At 41.0% G+C, this 17,762-nt stretch overlaps 1 protein-coding gene across 2 annotated transcripts in view; it reads right to left on the reverse strand.

Annotated features, from left to right (window-relative positions):
- ppp1r17 (protein phosphatase 1 regulatory subunit 17) overlaps window positions 1–6,175 on the reverse strand; it is a 58,632-nt gene extending 52,457 nt beyond the window's left edge. The window contains exon 1 of one of the 2 annotated variants that reach the window (XM_078398662.1): window positions 5,986–6,069. The gene's annotated coding sequence lies outside the window, so the exon portion shown is untranslated. Of the gene's footprint in view, window positions 1–5,985; window positions 6,070–6,109 lie in introns of those variants that run through there. The other variant, XM_078398661.1, reaches the window with a different exon arrangement.
- Window positions 6,176–17,762: the final 11,587 nt, after the last annotated feature.

Raw genomic sequence — 17,762 nt, forward strand, 5'->3', positions numbered from 1 at the left:
ATAAACTTATATAGTAAAAGACTCTGCCTACGAGTGGCATCCTTTTACACTAGGATGTGCCTAGGATGGGGCATTTCTGTTATAGACTGGTTAAGTAGAGTTTTTATTCCTTAAAGTGAAGGAGGATGAGGGGGGGGGGGGGGGGGTCTGATAGAGATATACAAAATAACAAGGGCCATAGATAGAGTAAATGCCAAAATCTAAAGGTGTGGATTTCGAGCAGGTGCTATGAAATTTAGAGGGATCTGAAAACAGATTTTTTCATCCAGAGGTTTGTTGGATTCCAACATTTAAGATGTATCTGGATGAGCACTTAAATCACCAAGGGAGAGACCAATGGTACAGATATCTATTTAATGGTCAGCTTGCATGTGGTATGCAGAAGAACTTGTTTTTGTGCTGTACTACGCGAAGAATCTAATTAAAATGCCTGTTGATCATCTCTGCTTCCACCACGTTCAAAAACAGCAGATTCCTTGTTATTATTACTCATTGCTTAAAAAATAATTTAAAATCCTTTTTGAATTTTGAATCCTCCCTGTGCCTTTTGCCCATCCTATCCTTGTACCATCAGGTAATAAGAACTATTATTTTTCTAAGTTTTTAAATAATCTTGTACATCTCAATTAAATATCCTATTCATCTCACATTTACTATTCTTGTACATATCCAAATGTTTTTTAAATGTTGTTATAGTACCTCCCCCAACTACCCCCTCTGACAGCTCATTCCATAAACCCACCGCTGTCTGTGTGAAAAAGTTGCCCCCTGGGTTCCTATTAAATTTTTCCCCCCTCACTTAAAATCTGTCTTTTGATTCTTGACTCAGACTCTGTGCATTCATCACGTCTATTCCTCTCATGATCTTAAACACCTCTATAAGATCACCCCTCGCCTCCTGTGGTTCAAGGAATAGAGTTCTAGCTGCCCAAACTCTTCCTGCAGCTCAGGCCCTCGAGTTCTGGAAAATCCTTGTAAATCTTCTCTGCACTCTTTACAGCTTAACAACATCCTTCCAATTGCAGGGTTGCCGAAACTGAACAAAATACTGCAAATGCAACCTCACCAACATGTTGTACATGCATAACATAACATTCCAACTTCTATGCTCAATACTCCGTCTGATGAAGGCCAATTACCGAAAGCACCCTACTGATCTTGACCACCCTACCTGTCTATGATACCACTTTCATGGAGCAATGCACATGCACTCCTGGATCCTGCTGTTCTACAACACTCCCGAGGACCCTGCCATTCACTGTGAAAGGCCTGCTCTAGTTTGACTTCCCAAAATGCACCACCATGCTTTAAACATCTGCTTTAAACTCCATTAGCTTTTCCTCTGCTCACTTGCCCAGCTGATCAAGATCGGGGGCATTAAGTATAAGATTCAGGAAGTCATAATGCAGCTTTACACTACATTGGTCATTGCATGCAGTTCTGCTTACTCAATTACAGGAAGGATGTGGAGGCTTTGGATAGGGTGCAGAAGACATCTATCAGATGGCTGCCTGGATTAGAGGGTATTAGAGGGTATTAGCTATGAGGAGAGGTTAGACAAATTTGATTGTTTTCTCTGGAGTGCTGAAAGATGAGGGGAGACCTAATAGATATTATGAGAGGTATAGATTGGGCAGACAGTCAGAACATTTTTCCCATGGTGAGTATGACAAATCGAGGGCATAGCTTTAAGTTGAAAGGGGCAAAGTTTAAAGGAGATATACAGGGTATTTTTCAACTAAGAGAATAAAGGGTGTCCGGAAGGTGATGCCAGGGGTGGTAGTGGAGGCAGGTATGTTTAGGGTAGGCACGTGAATATGCAAGGAATGGATGGTTGTGGATCATGTGCAAGCAGATGAGATTCATTTATGTTGGCATCGTCTTTGGCACAGACATCGTGCCTGTTCCTGTGCTGCACTTCTCTATGCACTGTGTTCTAATGAAACTGTCTGCAGTGTCAATCTGCATCACTTATAATTTGTATAAGTCAGGATCATGGTTCCTCACTCTATGGTCACTTATTGTATTGACGGTATACAAAGTAAATTATGTGTCATCTGTCGCAATGGTGATGGTGTGTGAAATCCTTTTGTAACTTCTTATGAGAGAACTGTTTCTCTCTGAGCTAGTGCTGATTAGAAACAGTGTCATTATCTATTGCCTGGTATTTAGATTTTCAAGCTGCTTCTAAATGTCCCTTTTTTTCAGGCACATGCAGCATTTTGCCTCTAAAAGAAAATAGCATTTATTGCACTAAGTCATGCTCTAATGGAATGGTCACCTTTTACAGATGGATGTTCCTGAAATTTCTGACTTTTATCTCTGTGGAAATCATAATCCTATAAACCAACATGAGGCTATGTGATGCCTAACAGCTTAGAATGGATACTTTAGTCCTGTAAATCACAAATGATCAAATCTCTCAGTGTATGACTCTTCAAAGTTGGAAATACCATGGTAGGACTTTCTGCACAACCACTCACTATTTCCATCTTCTGATTGTGCATCCTGAATTTATAGCTTTCTCAAATGTCTGTATATTGAAGAACTCTAACTTCCGCACCGCCTCTTTAAACGTGAGCTTTACCTTTCTGTACAGCTGCTAATTTCATAAAGTGTACAATACACTTTATGTCAATTTCTGTGAGTAAAAAAAATGCATTCTTTCAATCCCTCACTGTATGCAGCATTGAGTTGCAGAGGATTCTCAGCACTCCCAGGCACCCAAAAAAATAATTGACCATGTACAAAATAAATCTTTGTCCTCCTCATGTAGGATGTGAACAATTCACAAGATATTTCACACAATCTCAGTTTGCCAGTGAAACTCATTTGTGCATGTGCCTGCGCTGTTCTTTAACTTAAGTTAAATGGAAAAGTAGGAAAAGCTCTGCTTCAATTCTATAAGGTATCTGGCATGCTATGTATAGGATCATTCTGCATATTTTAAGGAAGAATATTAATGCACCAGAGACAGTTCAAAGGATTTCTAGATCCTTTCCTAAAATGTGCAGATTGTCTCATGAGGTTGGATAGACTAGCCTTTTATCTTCTCAAGCTGAAAAGAATGAGTGGGATTTGATTGATACATCTATGATTCTGAAAGGTCGTGACATGGTGAATGTGAAGAGGATATTTTTTTCTTGTGAGAATCTCTTGAAGCTTAAAAACAATATTCACCCATCTAAGACATAAATGAAGCAAAATACTTTCCCTCGGGGAGTTACGGGTCTTTGGAACTCATTTCCTCAAAGTACAGCCGAATACATTTAAGGCAGAAGTAGATCATATGAATAAATAAAAGTTGATAAAAGTAGATGAGCAAGTGGCAAATATGGGTAGAATGGACTGCAGAGTAGAGGTAATGATTAGACAGCTTACAGAATGGCAAGATAGACCCAAAAAGCTGGAGTAATTCAGCGGGACAGGGGCAGCATCTCTGGAGAGACGGAATGGGTGACGTTTCGGGTCGAGATCCTTCTTCAGACTGGTTAGGGATAAGGGAAATGAGTGATATAGACGGTGATGTGGAGAGATAAAGAACAATGAATGAAAGATGTGCAAAAAAGTTACGATGATAAAGGAAACAGGAAATAAGCTGTTTGTAGGGTGAAAATGAGAAGCTAGTGTGACTTGGGCGAGATAGCGAGAGAGGGCATGTCAGGTTTACCTGAAGTGAGGGAAATCAATATTATTATCACTGGGCTGCAAACTTCCCAAGTGAAATATGAACGGGGGTTTCCCTCTCCCATCATGGATGAGGTCCTCACTTTTGTCTACTCGGTACGCCGCAGCTCCAGCCTTGCTCCCCCTCCCCCTAGTCACGACAGAGTCCCCCTAGTCCTTGCCTTCCATCCCATCAGCCGTTGCATACAACACACAATCCTCCGAAATTTCCACCACCTCCAACGGGATCCCACTACTAGCCACATTTTCCCATCTCCAGCCCTTTCAGCCTTCCGCAGAGACTGTTCCCTCCGCAACTCCCTGGTTAACTCATCCCTTCCCACTCAAACCACCCTCTCCCCAGGTACCTTCCCCTGCTACCGCAGAAGATGTAACACCTGTCGCTACACCTCCTCCCAAGACTCTGTCCAGGGACCCCGACACTCCTTTCAAGTTAGGCAGAGGTTCACTTGCACCTCCTCCAACCGCATCTGCTGTATCCGTTGTTCACGATGTGGACTCTTATACATCGGCGAGACCAAACGCAGACTGGACAATCATTTTGCTGAATACCTTCACTCAGCCCGCCTGAACCAACCTGATCTCGGTTGCCGGACAAAATAATTCTCCTTCCCATTCCTACGCAGACCTTTCTGTCCCCGGTGTTCTCCATTGTCAGAGTGAGGCTAAATGCAAATTGGAGGAACAGCATCTCATATTTCACTTGGGCAGCTTGCAGCCCAGTGGTATGAATGTTAATTTCTCTCACTTCAGGTAGCCACTGTATTCCCTCTCTTCCTCTTTATCCCTCCCCCACCCAAGTCACACTAGCTTCTCATTTTCACCCAACAAACAACTTACAATGGCCTGTTTCCGTAATCATCATTACTTTTTTGCATATCTTTCATTCATTGTTCTTTATCTCTCCACATCACTGACTAAATCTCTCCTATCCCTTATCCCTAACCAGTCTGAAGAAGGGCCTCGACCCGAAACGTCACCCAGAAACTTCTCTCCAGAGATGCTGCCTGTCTTGCTGAGTTACTCCAGCTATCTTCGGTTTAAACCAGCATCTGCAGTTCCTTCTTACAAATTGGCAAAGCAGGCTCGAGAGGTTGCGTGGTCTGCAATTATTCCCAATTCATAGATGTTCATTAACAAGGCACTGCTCAACTTGGACCCAATTCAGTCCAGCAAGCACAGGAATAATAAGTGATCAGGCCCCTGCTAGCCCTGCAAATCACTAGGACTTTTCCAACATTGCACAGGCCCTTCTCGAGCTCACGCTGCTAAACAACAGTTTGCACAAGTACTGATAAACCTTAATAACAGATCTTGACACTCACTAACCTTCTTTGAAAAGTGCCTCGTCCATCTCTAGCCATACTCTACCATGTCCAATCACCTCTTTACTCCCCCCACTTTATCCCTACAGTTCATCAACTGCCCAGAGCTGTGCTGATCGTCAGCTATGCCCAAGTCCTACTGATCACCATTCCCCATTGCTTTGCCAATGAGCAGCATCCCTCCCGATTGTGTCCATAAGCAGCCCCCACTACTCCTTGTAATAAAACTGCACAGCATTGTGAAATAGCAAACACCAGAGTACATATTTTGTCAGTTTCCAAAACTAAAGGAACAATTAGTTTTAGCTCAGTCAGACTGTGTTAACCACAATCTAGTTCAGTTCCCTTCACACACTTCCAAAAGTAATAATTCAGCAACTTTTGCACGACTGTAGCAGGTTTATCCAAAATTGTAAACACAAAATCTGAATCTGTTGTATAAATGTCAACACCTAGAGTAATATTTGAATACTAAATATTGTGCTGGCACATATCTCCTTCAACTGTCACCTAATACAACGGGGTCGATTCAAATCTTACAGGGAAATATATTGTGGGCCACGAAAACGAAGAGATCGCAAACAGAAGCAATTTTTTTCGACTGTAAAGTTTGCATTTTAAAAGAAAGGTCTGGTGGACAGACAAGCCGTATTTCCTCTGTGAGCAACTAATAAAAACAACCAAATGTAAAAAAAAATCAGTTCAGAGTTCCCTCTGACAGCATCAAACAGAGCATTTTGTTACAGAATCAAACAATAGTACGATTGAACAAGTTTTCATGGCCCTTCAGAAGGCACTGTTGATTCACAGCACAAACCTTGCTTACAATCCATTTCTCTTATACCAGGATTTTTGACAAACAATGAATTTTAAATCCTACTAAAGTGCACATAGTACTGCAAAATTGACCTTTTAAAATCCAAGTCCATACTATTATATCCACATTTTTTACTGAAAACTTTATCATATTTACCCCATTGTTGATATCTAGATTTCTTTTTTTGTTTTTAAATATCAGTGCAGTAGTTTTCATGTTCTAGCTGCAAAGTAAGTACAACAAAAAGCGCACACAGATTCAGCAATATAGAACTTCTCACCAACGGAGAGCTGACAGCTGTCTTCAGTGAAGGAGAATCTGGCTGCTCTACTGCTCTGAGCCTCACCTCAGGCTTATCTACCCCACATCAGTTGTTGTCATGGTAATACCATGTTTCCATGGCTTTTCCTCACTTCCAATTAATCTCTTTCAAAATATTAATTATGGCCTGAAGACTTTTTTAAGAGTCTGGAAACTAAAGAATAGCATCTACCATAGATTATGGCAGAAATAAACATTAAGAGAATTTGTAATGCCTGACATTCTCAAGGATTTCATGAGATACCAATCACTATTATATTTTAAAAGAAATCCATCAGTTGTATTTATTCCTTCATAGAAAGTTGTAATCATGGTCTGTGCTTACCATTGAAGAATGTTCCAGAAATCTGAACAGATTTGTAAGTAGTAGTTTGCATTAAGTTGCTGTTGACATTCTGATTGTCCATTTGATGGGGAGTGAAGGGCAAAATGTCTGGAAGGTTCCTTAAATAACTAAATTTAATTGGAACCATAACCCTTAAACTAGTAGACGTTATTCACATTTGGCTGTCTTTATTTATTGCTCACTTGCAATGGGACCTTGGGTTAGAAATTCATCAAAATAACCTCAACAAATTGTTGAAAATCAGCTTAAACCAGAGTAGAATAATTTTACACATTTATCACACATCGGCAAATTTGGCAGCCCATTTTGTTTGGTGGGATTTTTCTTCTTCCTAACTTATTTTTTCTGATATAAAACTCCACTAAGTGACATCAATTGAAGCGCAATGTGCTGCAAATTGATTTCTATTTATTCATGGCACAACCAGGTTTTATGAATCACAAAATAAATAAAGAATGTCTGGAAAACAAACATCAGGAGCGAGGGTGGGCATTTGGGTCCTCGAGTCTGCTCCACCATTCGATAATATTAGGGCTGATCTGGCTGATCAATCTCAACTGCGTATTCCCCGCCTCTCCCAAAGAATGGTGAAAATACTTCTGATGAAAAGTCAATTTCTGAATTATTTTTTTTATTCTCCTTACAAATACTCACTAAAAACATAAATAATTGTAAAATCATGTGACTGACCCTTTGTTATCTCTCTTCCTCACAGCCACGTTATCTCCATTGAAATGTGAGAACTAATCCAAACTGGTGCAGGATCAATGCTTCCATCTCAGCACTTAGTGAAGGTGGATTCACCAGCAGGAACCAGCTGCCGACATTTTCGGCATATCCATCATCAGATATGCATGTGCCAATTCCTGAACTTGCTGGTCAACTAAATGCCAGTGGTTCAGGATGAAATTGTTGTTCCCAAAACATAGCACAATCTCCCTCAATGTCATATTCATGGTGTTTGATTCGGGATGAGGGTTTGGAGCAGAGTGCTCTGACAGCACTTTTGCTCCAGAGGGAAGGCCTGAAAGTTATTTGTAATATGATGATCTGTGTTTGTCAGGAGGTATCCTCCTCTGAGTCTATCATCTCTTCTTTCATGGTTGGAGGTTTTACAGTCAAGACAGCAGATGGCAATTCCCCAGATTTCTCTGTATAGTAAATGTTTCCTTGTAAATTAACACTTTTCAGCACTTGTAGGTAGAAATGTTGCACCTAGCTCATCCCAGCCACAGTCCCTGCCTGCCTATACATACCTGGTCTAGAAGCAAATGCCAATGTCACAGATTCACTACACCTAGGTGATGAATAGTAAGGCTTAGCAAAGTCCAGAGTGATGCCTTAAACTCATCTAAAGTTCTGTTAATACCTTGGTCCTGGAGTGTCCTATTGATATTGGTATTGGTTTATTATAACGTGTACTGAGGTTCAGTGGTATTTTTCCATTTGTATTAGCACTCAAACAAAAATTTTCAGAGTTCAGCATATGGTGTTAGTGTTTATAGCATTACAATTACAGAGAAAATACAGATAAAGTGGAGCAAGGTCCGCACTGAGGGAGGTTGGTAGATTGGAACTAACTCTAGTATATGGGAGGACTGTTCAGTAGAGTCATACAGTAATACAGTAGGACTGGAGAGGCGATCTCCCAAGAGCTTATCCAAAATCTCAAAGTTGTGTTTTTACACTCAATTTACACGCTTTCATCCGGAACAGTCTTATAGAGTTTTACAATCAGGGGTAGAGATCATGCACTAACTTTCTATTACTCATTCTAGCCAGTATTCACGTATTGATTTCACCAGCACTGAAATAATGGTGGGACATTTTAAAAACAAACAATGAGATGCTGCTGCCAATTTAAACTATCTCATACAAAGAATGAATATTCAAGTTGTTGTCCCAATGGTTTCTTTATTAGGTAAAGGTAGGATTACACCTATCTCTTAGTTTTCTCAGTTAGTGTACTGGAGTGTTATATTGCCTCAATAGGGTATCATCTATAGAATGTACAATTGTACAATCATATCTTGTATTATTTAAGTTTCGTTTTAGGTAATAAAAAAAGAGTAGAAATCCTTCTAATTCTACTTTTAAATAATTTTAATGTAGAATTACTCTGTAAATGCAACCTATTCCATTTTTTACACAATGCAGGATCAGATTCAGAAGATATTTTCTTAAAGATTCCAAATTAATGTAAGAAAATATTAGCTTAGATTTGCAAGGGGCTTTAAGGGTGCCACTGAACTTCAGGAATCTGACCTCCAGCAGGCAGCTTGGATTTCTGAGCAGCTCCCCAGGGGAGCAGTGATGGCTCAGCAGAGAGCAAATCTTTCAGGATAGATGATCCCATTACCACAGCTTTGCCAGTGCCACATCATGTGAGATTGCAATCTATGATGCCAGATTACCTAGGCGCAGAGCCCATGGAAGCATCTGCAGCTCATACACGCAAAGTTTGCCGGTTCAAGTAACAAGCTGCCAGGGACAAATACCATGTCAGAGCAGCACCAGGCAGGCCAAATTACATAGAACACAGCCCTTGAGATGTGCAGAGGTTAATCAATGGATAACTACATCAATAAGCATGGGTGTGCATGTACAGAGTTGAATGGAGCTTTGGTGGTCAACCTGAAGGTGGGAGGATCTGCAAAACCAGATGAAGTTGAGAACTTTAATATAATGATAATATATCTTCATATGCATGCATTGATGGCAGATCAGTAATTGGTGATCTCCCGAAATGGCTTTGAGCAGATGGTAGTGCGCCACCTTTTTGAGCAATCACTGTGGTTGTGATGAGGTTTCTCCTGCTGTCAAGTGAGCAGTCCAAAAATGTTAACCCATTGCAGTGGAAAAGTGCAAATATATTTAAACATAGGATGGTGTACATTGTGGAGGCGATTTTGCAGATGGTGGCATAGTCTGCATGTTACTGCTGTCCTTGTTCTCATTGATAATCAAAGTAATAGGCTTCGCAGTAAAGTCAAACAAAACCTCAGCAAGTTATAGCAAAGTATGTTGTGGATAACGACGTTGGTGGAGGGAGAAAATGTTTTTGATGGAGGGAGGAAGTATGTACAGTGGCAAATCAAGAGGACTGGATGATACTGAGCTTCCACAATGCTGCTATTGCAGTACTCGGCAGGGAAGTGGGAGTTGTTTCATCATAATCCCAACTTGTCCATTGAAAATGAGGGAAATAACTTGAAGTGTCAGGAGTGTAATATCTTGCTACAGAACACCCAAACTGTGGCATGGTCATGCATTCATGCTAACTTTGTACCTATTTGAGATACGTAGATTTCTGAATAGTGATGTCAAAATCTCGCTGTTATGGTTTCTGGTGTTGTTAATACCATTGAACATTAAGGATGGGGGCAGTGGTGTGGCTGGTCAGACACTGCATTGTTGAAGTTGCTTGCCCCACACTAGTTTATTTGCATTTTAAATGCCACTTGTCAGCTCAAACTTTATATTACACAGCTCATGCTCATGCTGGATAATATGCAAGCAACGTTTTTCACTATCTTGGTGCACGTCATGATAATAAATAAATAACCAATACCATCACGTTGTTTGTGGATATGGGCAACTCCATTATTTGATCATTAGCAATTCAGTTCTCCTGGCAATGATCACTAACTCGTGACTGGCGCATGGGACAATGAGTCTCTGCATGATTCCACAAACAGAGTCTTCCATCATTTTGTCTCGCCTCATTCTTTCTTCTTATCCTCTTCCCCCTATTCTTCCTTTTCCTATTCCTGCTGCATTGCCCCTGTCAGAGGCTGGGTTGTCATCTTGGCCAGGTTGTTGATGAGTTTATGCCCTCCTGCAGAGTTCCAACAAAGTTCCTGAACAGCATTTAATATTCTAGTTAAACACATTGCAGCTTCTCAGATGTTCAAAAATTACAGATAATCAGCCATTTGAGTCTTGTTTTTCTCCTCTCTGGTAAGTTCAGACTTTTTTATTCCCTTCTATTTATTCCTCTCTCAGAATTGTTTTTGTTCACTAGCCTTTACTACCGTTAGTTGGCATGGTGACTAGTCAGTATGTCCTTCTCTCGATCTTATGGCCTTCCCTTTGTTTGTTCTTTCTGCTCCACTACCCCCCACCCCCCCCCCCACCCCCTTTCTTCAAGTTCTAATTTAAATTCGTTCACCTGAAGTTTCAATTCTGTATCTCTCTCTGTAGATGTTACTTGACTTGTATTTTCTGTTTACATTTTATAAAGATTTGCTGAGGCTTCCTTATTCATTAACTCCATGATTCATTTACAAATTTTGGCATCTCATACACTTTTTTAACTCTATCCTCAAATTACCATGCCACTTTCAGCATGCACTCCTAGATAGCTCTTTCCTCCATCTCTTTTAAAATCATGCCCTTCAAGATACATTGGTTCTTCTGAAGAAGGGTCTCGACCTGAAACATCACCACTTCTTTCTCTCCAGAGATGCTGCCTGTCCGGCTGAGTCACTCCAGCATTTTGTATCTTGCTTCTTGTTGTTTTTAACAAGTTTTAACACCTCAGTTCTTCATATTAAACTTTATTTGTCTCGTGTCCAGCAACCTGTCTAAATCCTCTGGAAGTCTGTTTATCCCCTCCACATATTTTAGTGTGTTTCAGGTTTTGTATTCCTCCCATGTCCTGAACAAGTCCATGTAAGCTCTCCCTTTCAGAGTATGTTCACCTTCTACATATTGTTGTTCTCCACCCATGTTCCGCCGTCAGATTAGTTTAGACGTTCCCAAAATACACTTCTTTGAAAAATATTCAAAGATTCTGAATTCACTACACATGGAGGAAGAAATTTCCAAAGATTCATGACCGTCTGAGACAAAATAACGTTTCTATTTTAAATGTTTGTTGCCTTTTTTAAAAAAGAAATCCAGCAACCATCCATCTGCCAGTTAACATTTAAAAAAATAAGATGTTACATTTCCTTCAACTTTTTTAAAATCATTTCCTAGCCTTCAAAGTACCATTGCATCTGTCTAAAGAGCATAATTTACACACCTGAATCCTTTAATATTAAAACCGCAGATTCATGTAAGAGCCAACTAAATGCCCCAAAGATGGAAATTTAACATGATTCCAGATGAATGAACTAATAATGGCCTAATAGCCTTTCTCATCAATTTTGAAGTATGTGTTTAAACTGTATGTGGACCTGAGTTTACAAAAGATCAATCAATGAATGGTATCTGTATCAACACCTCCTCTGCTCTTCGTTTCCCAGTTTCAGGTGCACCCAAAATGGCAACCAAGGGCCAGATCTGAAAATCACACTTTTACCATTCAATATTCTTGCATTTGTTTCTGAAACTACCAGAAGAGCCTTCATTATGTTTACTACTGTTGATTAGTCGTAGGATATAGTATAACCATGCCTGGATTCTCAGCTCTCCTCCCGGTAGCCAGTTTGCGATTAGTTGATGTGGAAAATCAATTTGGATGCTTCATGCCCAGATGCTGATGTAAAATGATACCAGTGGAAATCTGAGATTTTAGATTTTTTTCCAGCTGAACCATTGAACCTGGTGTAACCAGCCTGGGCACTTTATTCTTTAGGCCGGTAGTAAGGTCAAACAGTAGGTCTCTCTGCATTTCATTTTGATCAAGGAAATGTATCAATTTACTAATTATAACATTTTCCTGTTGTTGTTGACCATGGGTCCATTTTACATTATCAAATAAAAAATGAAGCAAATATTTTTCTTTACATATTTTTGTTCCAATGTAAACATTTTTCATAGATTCCAAGTAGTAATAACTGATGTCGATTAGACCACATTTTGTACCAAAGCTCCTCTATGTTGCTGTCATTGTCAGACTTATTTCCATTGAGATTATGAAATTGTCAAATTAATTACTTTGTATGCTTTAAGTCATTTTGTTCTCTTCAACCTCATTTTTAAACACATTTTTATTCAATTTAGTGTGACTAAGAGGATTAGCATAAATAAAATTGCAGGTTGTTTATCCATGCATTGGATTCACTTTGATATGAAATCTTGCAATTTTCCAGCAATGTCTCTGAAATACAAAATACTCCACATCTGATGTCTTTATTTTTCAGTTATCACTGCGGGCGACCTGGTTTTCGAACTCTCCTGCCGTAAACGGCAGTGGAGGCAGAGTCTCTGAATATTTTAAAACCAGAGATAGATAACAGAAAAGCATGGGAGTGAAAGGTTACCATAGGTAGACAGATACGTGGAGTCGACGTAACAAACAGATCAGTCGTGACCTTATTAAATGGTAGTGCAGAATGGTAGTGCAGAGGAGCTGAATGGTTTATTCCTCTCCCTGATTCATAAGCTCGTACATTCAGAACATTTCGCACAATGTATGCGTGTTTACTCTGGGGGTGATTATAATTAGGGTTTCTGCAAAAATTAAATGCGTAATCAAGAAGTTTTCTCCATGAACCACTCAATGTGTTGTGTAAGAGTCCAATTGTATTGTCTCCGGAGTTTCATTAATACAGCTGAAAATGGGTTCAACACAAAACAAAAAAATCTTTTAATAAGGATGTTCAATCTTTCATCTGAACATAATCTAAACTCTGAAAATTACTTCTATAAAAATTATACTGAACCTTTTCCTAGTTATAGTGGCATACAGGTTTGTTTCTTAGTAAATGAATAATTGTACATTCAAAGCTTTAAAAATGGTCTATGTAATGTTGCCAAAGGGAGATAAAAGAACATTTTAAAAGCTTCAAATTCACTTCTTATAGACCATATGAGGAACCTTACTGTGGTTCGGGTTGAACACCAGTTTTCTGGCAACTGATGGTCTGCCCCCCCACCCCATTCCCCCCTATAATCTGGACAAAATTACGAGTGTAATTGGCTGTCAACCATCATTTGCAGTCATAGGCAATAACAGGCACTACTCCCTCCACTATTGCTGATGACTGAAGATGACGGTTAATAGACAAAAGGACACAAGTGCTAGAGTAATTCAGCAGATCAGGATCTCTGGAGAACATGGATAGTTGACATCTGGACCATTCCTCGGACTGGTTCAGTGGGCCGAGTTACTCCAGCACTTTGTGTTTCACTGGAAAACAAGGCGCTGTCACCATGGGGCTCGCTCCCCTCTCATCTGCTGTCGCTTCCAAGGTGGAGTCTGTCAGCGACTCCGGGAAAGAAGGAGGTGGGAGGGAGGGGGGGGGGTAGGAGGTGGGACGGAAAGAGGCCGACTGGACAGAGCGATGGGTGAAGCAGGCGGCGGTGGTCAAGCAGGGAGCGGATGAACAACAGCCAAGTAAGAGGAGCTCGCTGGTACACCTTGTGAGTCGGGAATGTGGTTTTATAACCGGGGCTCTAGACGGCCGTGGAGACGGTGGGAGCCGGTGATAGATTACCCAGAGAGCTGTGAATCTGTGAAATTCTCTGCCTCAGAAGGCAGTGGAGGCCGATTCTGTGGATGCTTTCAAGAGAGAGTTAGATGGAGCTCTTAAAGATAGCGAAGTCAAGGGATATGGGGAGAAGGCAGGAACGGGTTACTAATTGTGGATGATCAGCCATGATCACATTGAATGGCGGTGCTGGCTTGAAGGGCCGAATGGCCTACTCCTGCACCTATTGTCTATTGTCTATCAGCAGGTCATTCCATTCACATTCAGTTTCCATTTTATTTTGGTTTTATTTAGGTTTCTGGCACTCCCTGAAATCGTTCGGATCTTCGGATCGTTCACTTGTTGTGGTGAGGCTTGCTTGCCCCCATGATTCCGAGGTGTGATGCCGTTGGAAGCACTAGCTTCTGGGAGGGCCACCCATGGTGGTAAGGTCAAGGATGCGGGTCCAGACTAAGAACGATCGAATCTACAAGACCTCAACGGGTGGAAGAAATGATCTTGAACTCAACGGCTATGAAGGCGGATGAAGGCTGCAACAGATCTATCAGCTCCAATCATTTTGGTTCCCTTGCCATTAGAATTAGTTGATTGATTTGTGAAGGACCGTGTACTTCTTGGAGTGCAACATCAAGTATACGTTAAACAAACGCAAGTCTTCGTTCTGTTAAGGAACGTAGATCCTCGTCCGCGAGGGATAACCACGACGGTGGTGCTTTAGAGACATGGGAGAGGTGTCATTAGCAAGCCAGGGGTGTATTGGTGTTTCATTAACACGTGACCCCTGTTGGTGCGGAAAAACGGATAATCCTGAAAGGCTCCGGATCCGAAGGTGCTGGAAAACGTGTGCTCAACTTGTAATTAGTTTTGAGGTGTTTTGTAAAATGGGCAATTTTTTGGTGCAATTTTGTTAAACTGACACAAAAGTAAGATCACAGAAATAAGACCAGAGACAGTGGTGACTCAATCAGATCTAGGTATAACCCTACTTGAGGTCATTTTGTTATTAATCTGAAAATCAAAAATGAAATTTCAGATGCTGAAAACTATAAATAAAAACAGAAAATGTGGGAAATGCATAGCAGGTTGGACAACATCTGTGGAAAGAGAACATTTTGGGTCAATCACCCTCTGACACAGTAGGAAATGGGAACTCTTTTTCTATAGAAGCTGCCTATCTGCTGAGTGTTACCAGCATTTTCAGTTTTTTCAATATCTATCCTCCTCGCATTTACAAGCTTAATGTCATCATCATAGTTTGTGATTTTATTTTGCCTACTCATGTCCAAATCTATTTTAAAAAAATACCAGTGACACCAGGGAAATAACACTTAATACTCCACAGTGCAAAATTATATCACTAGCCATGATTTTCTGCGGTCTGCCCCTCGGCCAATTTCTTAACTGTGTTGCCATTGACTCCATTTAATGTCCTTCTGTTTTGCTAATTATCCACTTTTCTGAGATATTACCAATTTCCTTCTGAGGCTATGCATATACCACATTATCTTGTCAATAAGCACAATCATGTTGGTGAACCACAACTACCGAAACATGCTGGTGTACCCAAAAAGGTGCGTAACAGGGCACAAGTGGTTCCACTTGCACCCAGCCTGAAGCATCAGCAGTACTGATCAGCTGTGGCTGGGATTGGGTGTGCTGAGAATACGGAACTATTGATGGTGTCTGAGACAGAGGGATTGATTCAGGGTATCAGTGCACTGATGCATAATAGTGAGTGGGGGATATTGACAGTGATGGATGTTCAGGGTTGAGGGATTGAAACATTGTGTTGTTAGACTTGGATGATCATTGGGTTGAGGAGGAGAAGCATGGAGACAGAAAGTGGTGGGAAGAGGGCCAGTTCAATGCAAGTGCAGGGGTGGGGGTCTAAAGAATGAAGGTGCGAGTGTATTGAACTTGAACTTTTTTTTCCCATATTCAGAATCCAGAATTTGATCTGAACTTGACTGATGGATAAGATGGCCAAGGCAGCAACCCAATGAGTGGAAATGTTCACCCTATTTTCCTCTCAATGGATGCTGCCTGGTCTGCTAGTCGCTTACAGCATTGTCTGTTCTTGCTCCATTATTCATTTGGATATTTATTATACTACAGGCAACATGCAAACACTAATATACTATTCATTTTAACTTCAAACACAGCACAGTTTCCTTTAAATTCAATTATTAATTATTATTCGTGCACAGTATTCTCTTTAACTACAAATATCGTTCATTATGGTATAAGTTCAGAGGACTCTGTCCACTTCTGGATGTGAAGCCGCTGATGTTTGTAGTTCTCTATTAAGTTGCTAAGTTTTGCCAAACTAAAAATGGATGGAATGGAGTGACAACGGCTTGATGCAGATTGATAACCTCATGCCTCATGATTAATTCTGAACTTTAACTGCATTCAAGTAAGAAGGAAACTCAGCAGAATGCAAAGCTGTTCCCAATATACAGCTGGAAAATGAAGAACATAGAACAAGTACAGCACTGGAACAGGCCCTTCAGCCCACAATGTTTGTGCCACCATATTAAACTGATCTCAACTGCCTGTACATGATCTATATCCCTCTATACCCTGCACTTCTGTGTGCCTATCAAAAAGCCTCTTAAACTCCACTATCATATCTACCTCTACCCCCACCCCTGGCAATATGTTCCAAGCCCCCAACACCCACTGTGTAAAAAAAACTTGACCCACACATCTCCATTAAATGTTCCCCCTCTCACCTTATAGCTATGCCCACTATTGATGGCCATTACAGGTTCTGCCTGTCTACCCCCATCATAATTTCATACAGCAAAAAGCACAAAACATATCTATAGTTTCTGGAAATATGAATTGGAACAGAGAAATAAGAACAGATTATCTTCTTTCTTGCAATGACGTTCCATGTCTTCCAATACACTTGGTTATCCCTTTCCCTGGTGGAGTCAAGGGTGAGGGTGGGGGTTAGAGCACCACTGATCATTGTGCGCTACGGTCCCAAAATGGAGATCCCCCAGCTAAATCTACCACAGACTCAGTTTGACATGAGTCTATCACCCTTACACTAGTTCTGTTATCCCACTTTCGCAACCTACACATTCGGAGCAATTTAACAGAAGCCAATTAACCTACAGGGCCCTAGTGAGACCGCACCTGGAGTACTGTGTGCAGTTTTGGTCTCCAAATTTGAGGAAGGATATTCTTGCTATTGAGGGCGTGCAGCGTAGGTTTACTAGGTTAATTCCCGGAATGGCGGGACTATCATATGTTGAAAGACTGGAGCGACTAGGCTTGTATACACTGGAATTTAGAAGGATGAGAGGAGATCTTATCGAAACGTATAAGATTATTAAGGGGTTGGACACGTTAGAGGCAGGAAACATGTTTCCAATGTTGGGGGAGTCCAGAACAAGGGGCCACAGTTTAAGAATAAGGGGTAGGCCATTTAGAACTGAGATGAGGAAAAACTTTTTCAGTCAGAGAGTTGTGAATCTGTGGAATTCTCTGCCTCAGAAGGCAGTGGAGGCCAATTCTCTGAATGCATTCAAGAGAGAGCTGGATAGAGCTCTTAAGGATAGCGGAGTCAGGGGGTATGGGGAGAAGGCAGGAACGGGGTACTGATTGAGAATGATCAGCCATGATCACATTGAATGGCGGTGCTGGCTCGAAGGGCCGAAGGGCCGAATGGCCTCCTCCTGCACCTATTGTCTATTGTCTATTGTCTATTGTCTATAAATCTGCACGTCTTTGGAATGTGGGAGGAAACCGGAGCATTCGGAGAAAACCCTCATGGTCACAGGGAGAACACACAAACTGTGCGCAGACAGCACCCGTAGTTATTCAAGGTTATACGTCCTATAGAAATGACAGGCAGGTGGGCAGAGGCGGTG

This window comes from Rhinoraja longicauda, chromosome 4, assembly GCF_053455715.1.
Source record: "Rhinoraja longicauda isolate Sanriku21f chromosome 4, sRhiLon1.1, whole genome shotgun sequence".
NCBI classification, from domain to species: Eukaryota; Metazoa; Chordata; class Chondrichthyes; order Rajiformes; family Arhynchobatidae; genus Rhinoraja; species Rhinoraja longicauda.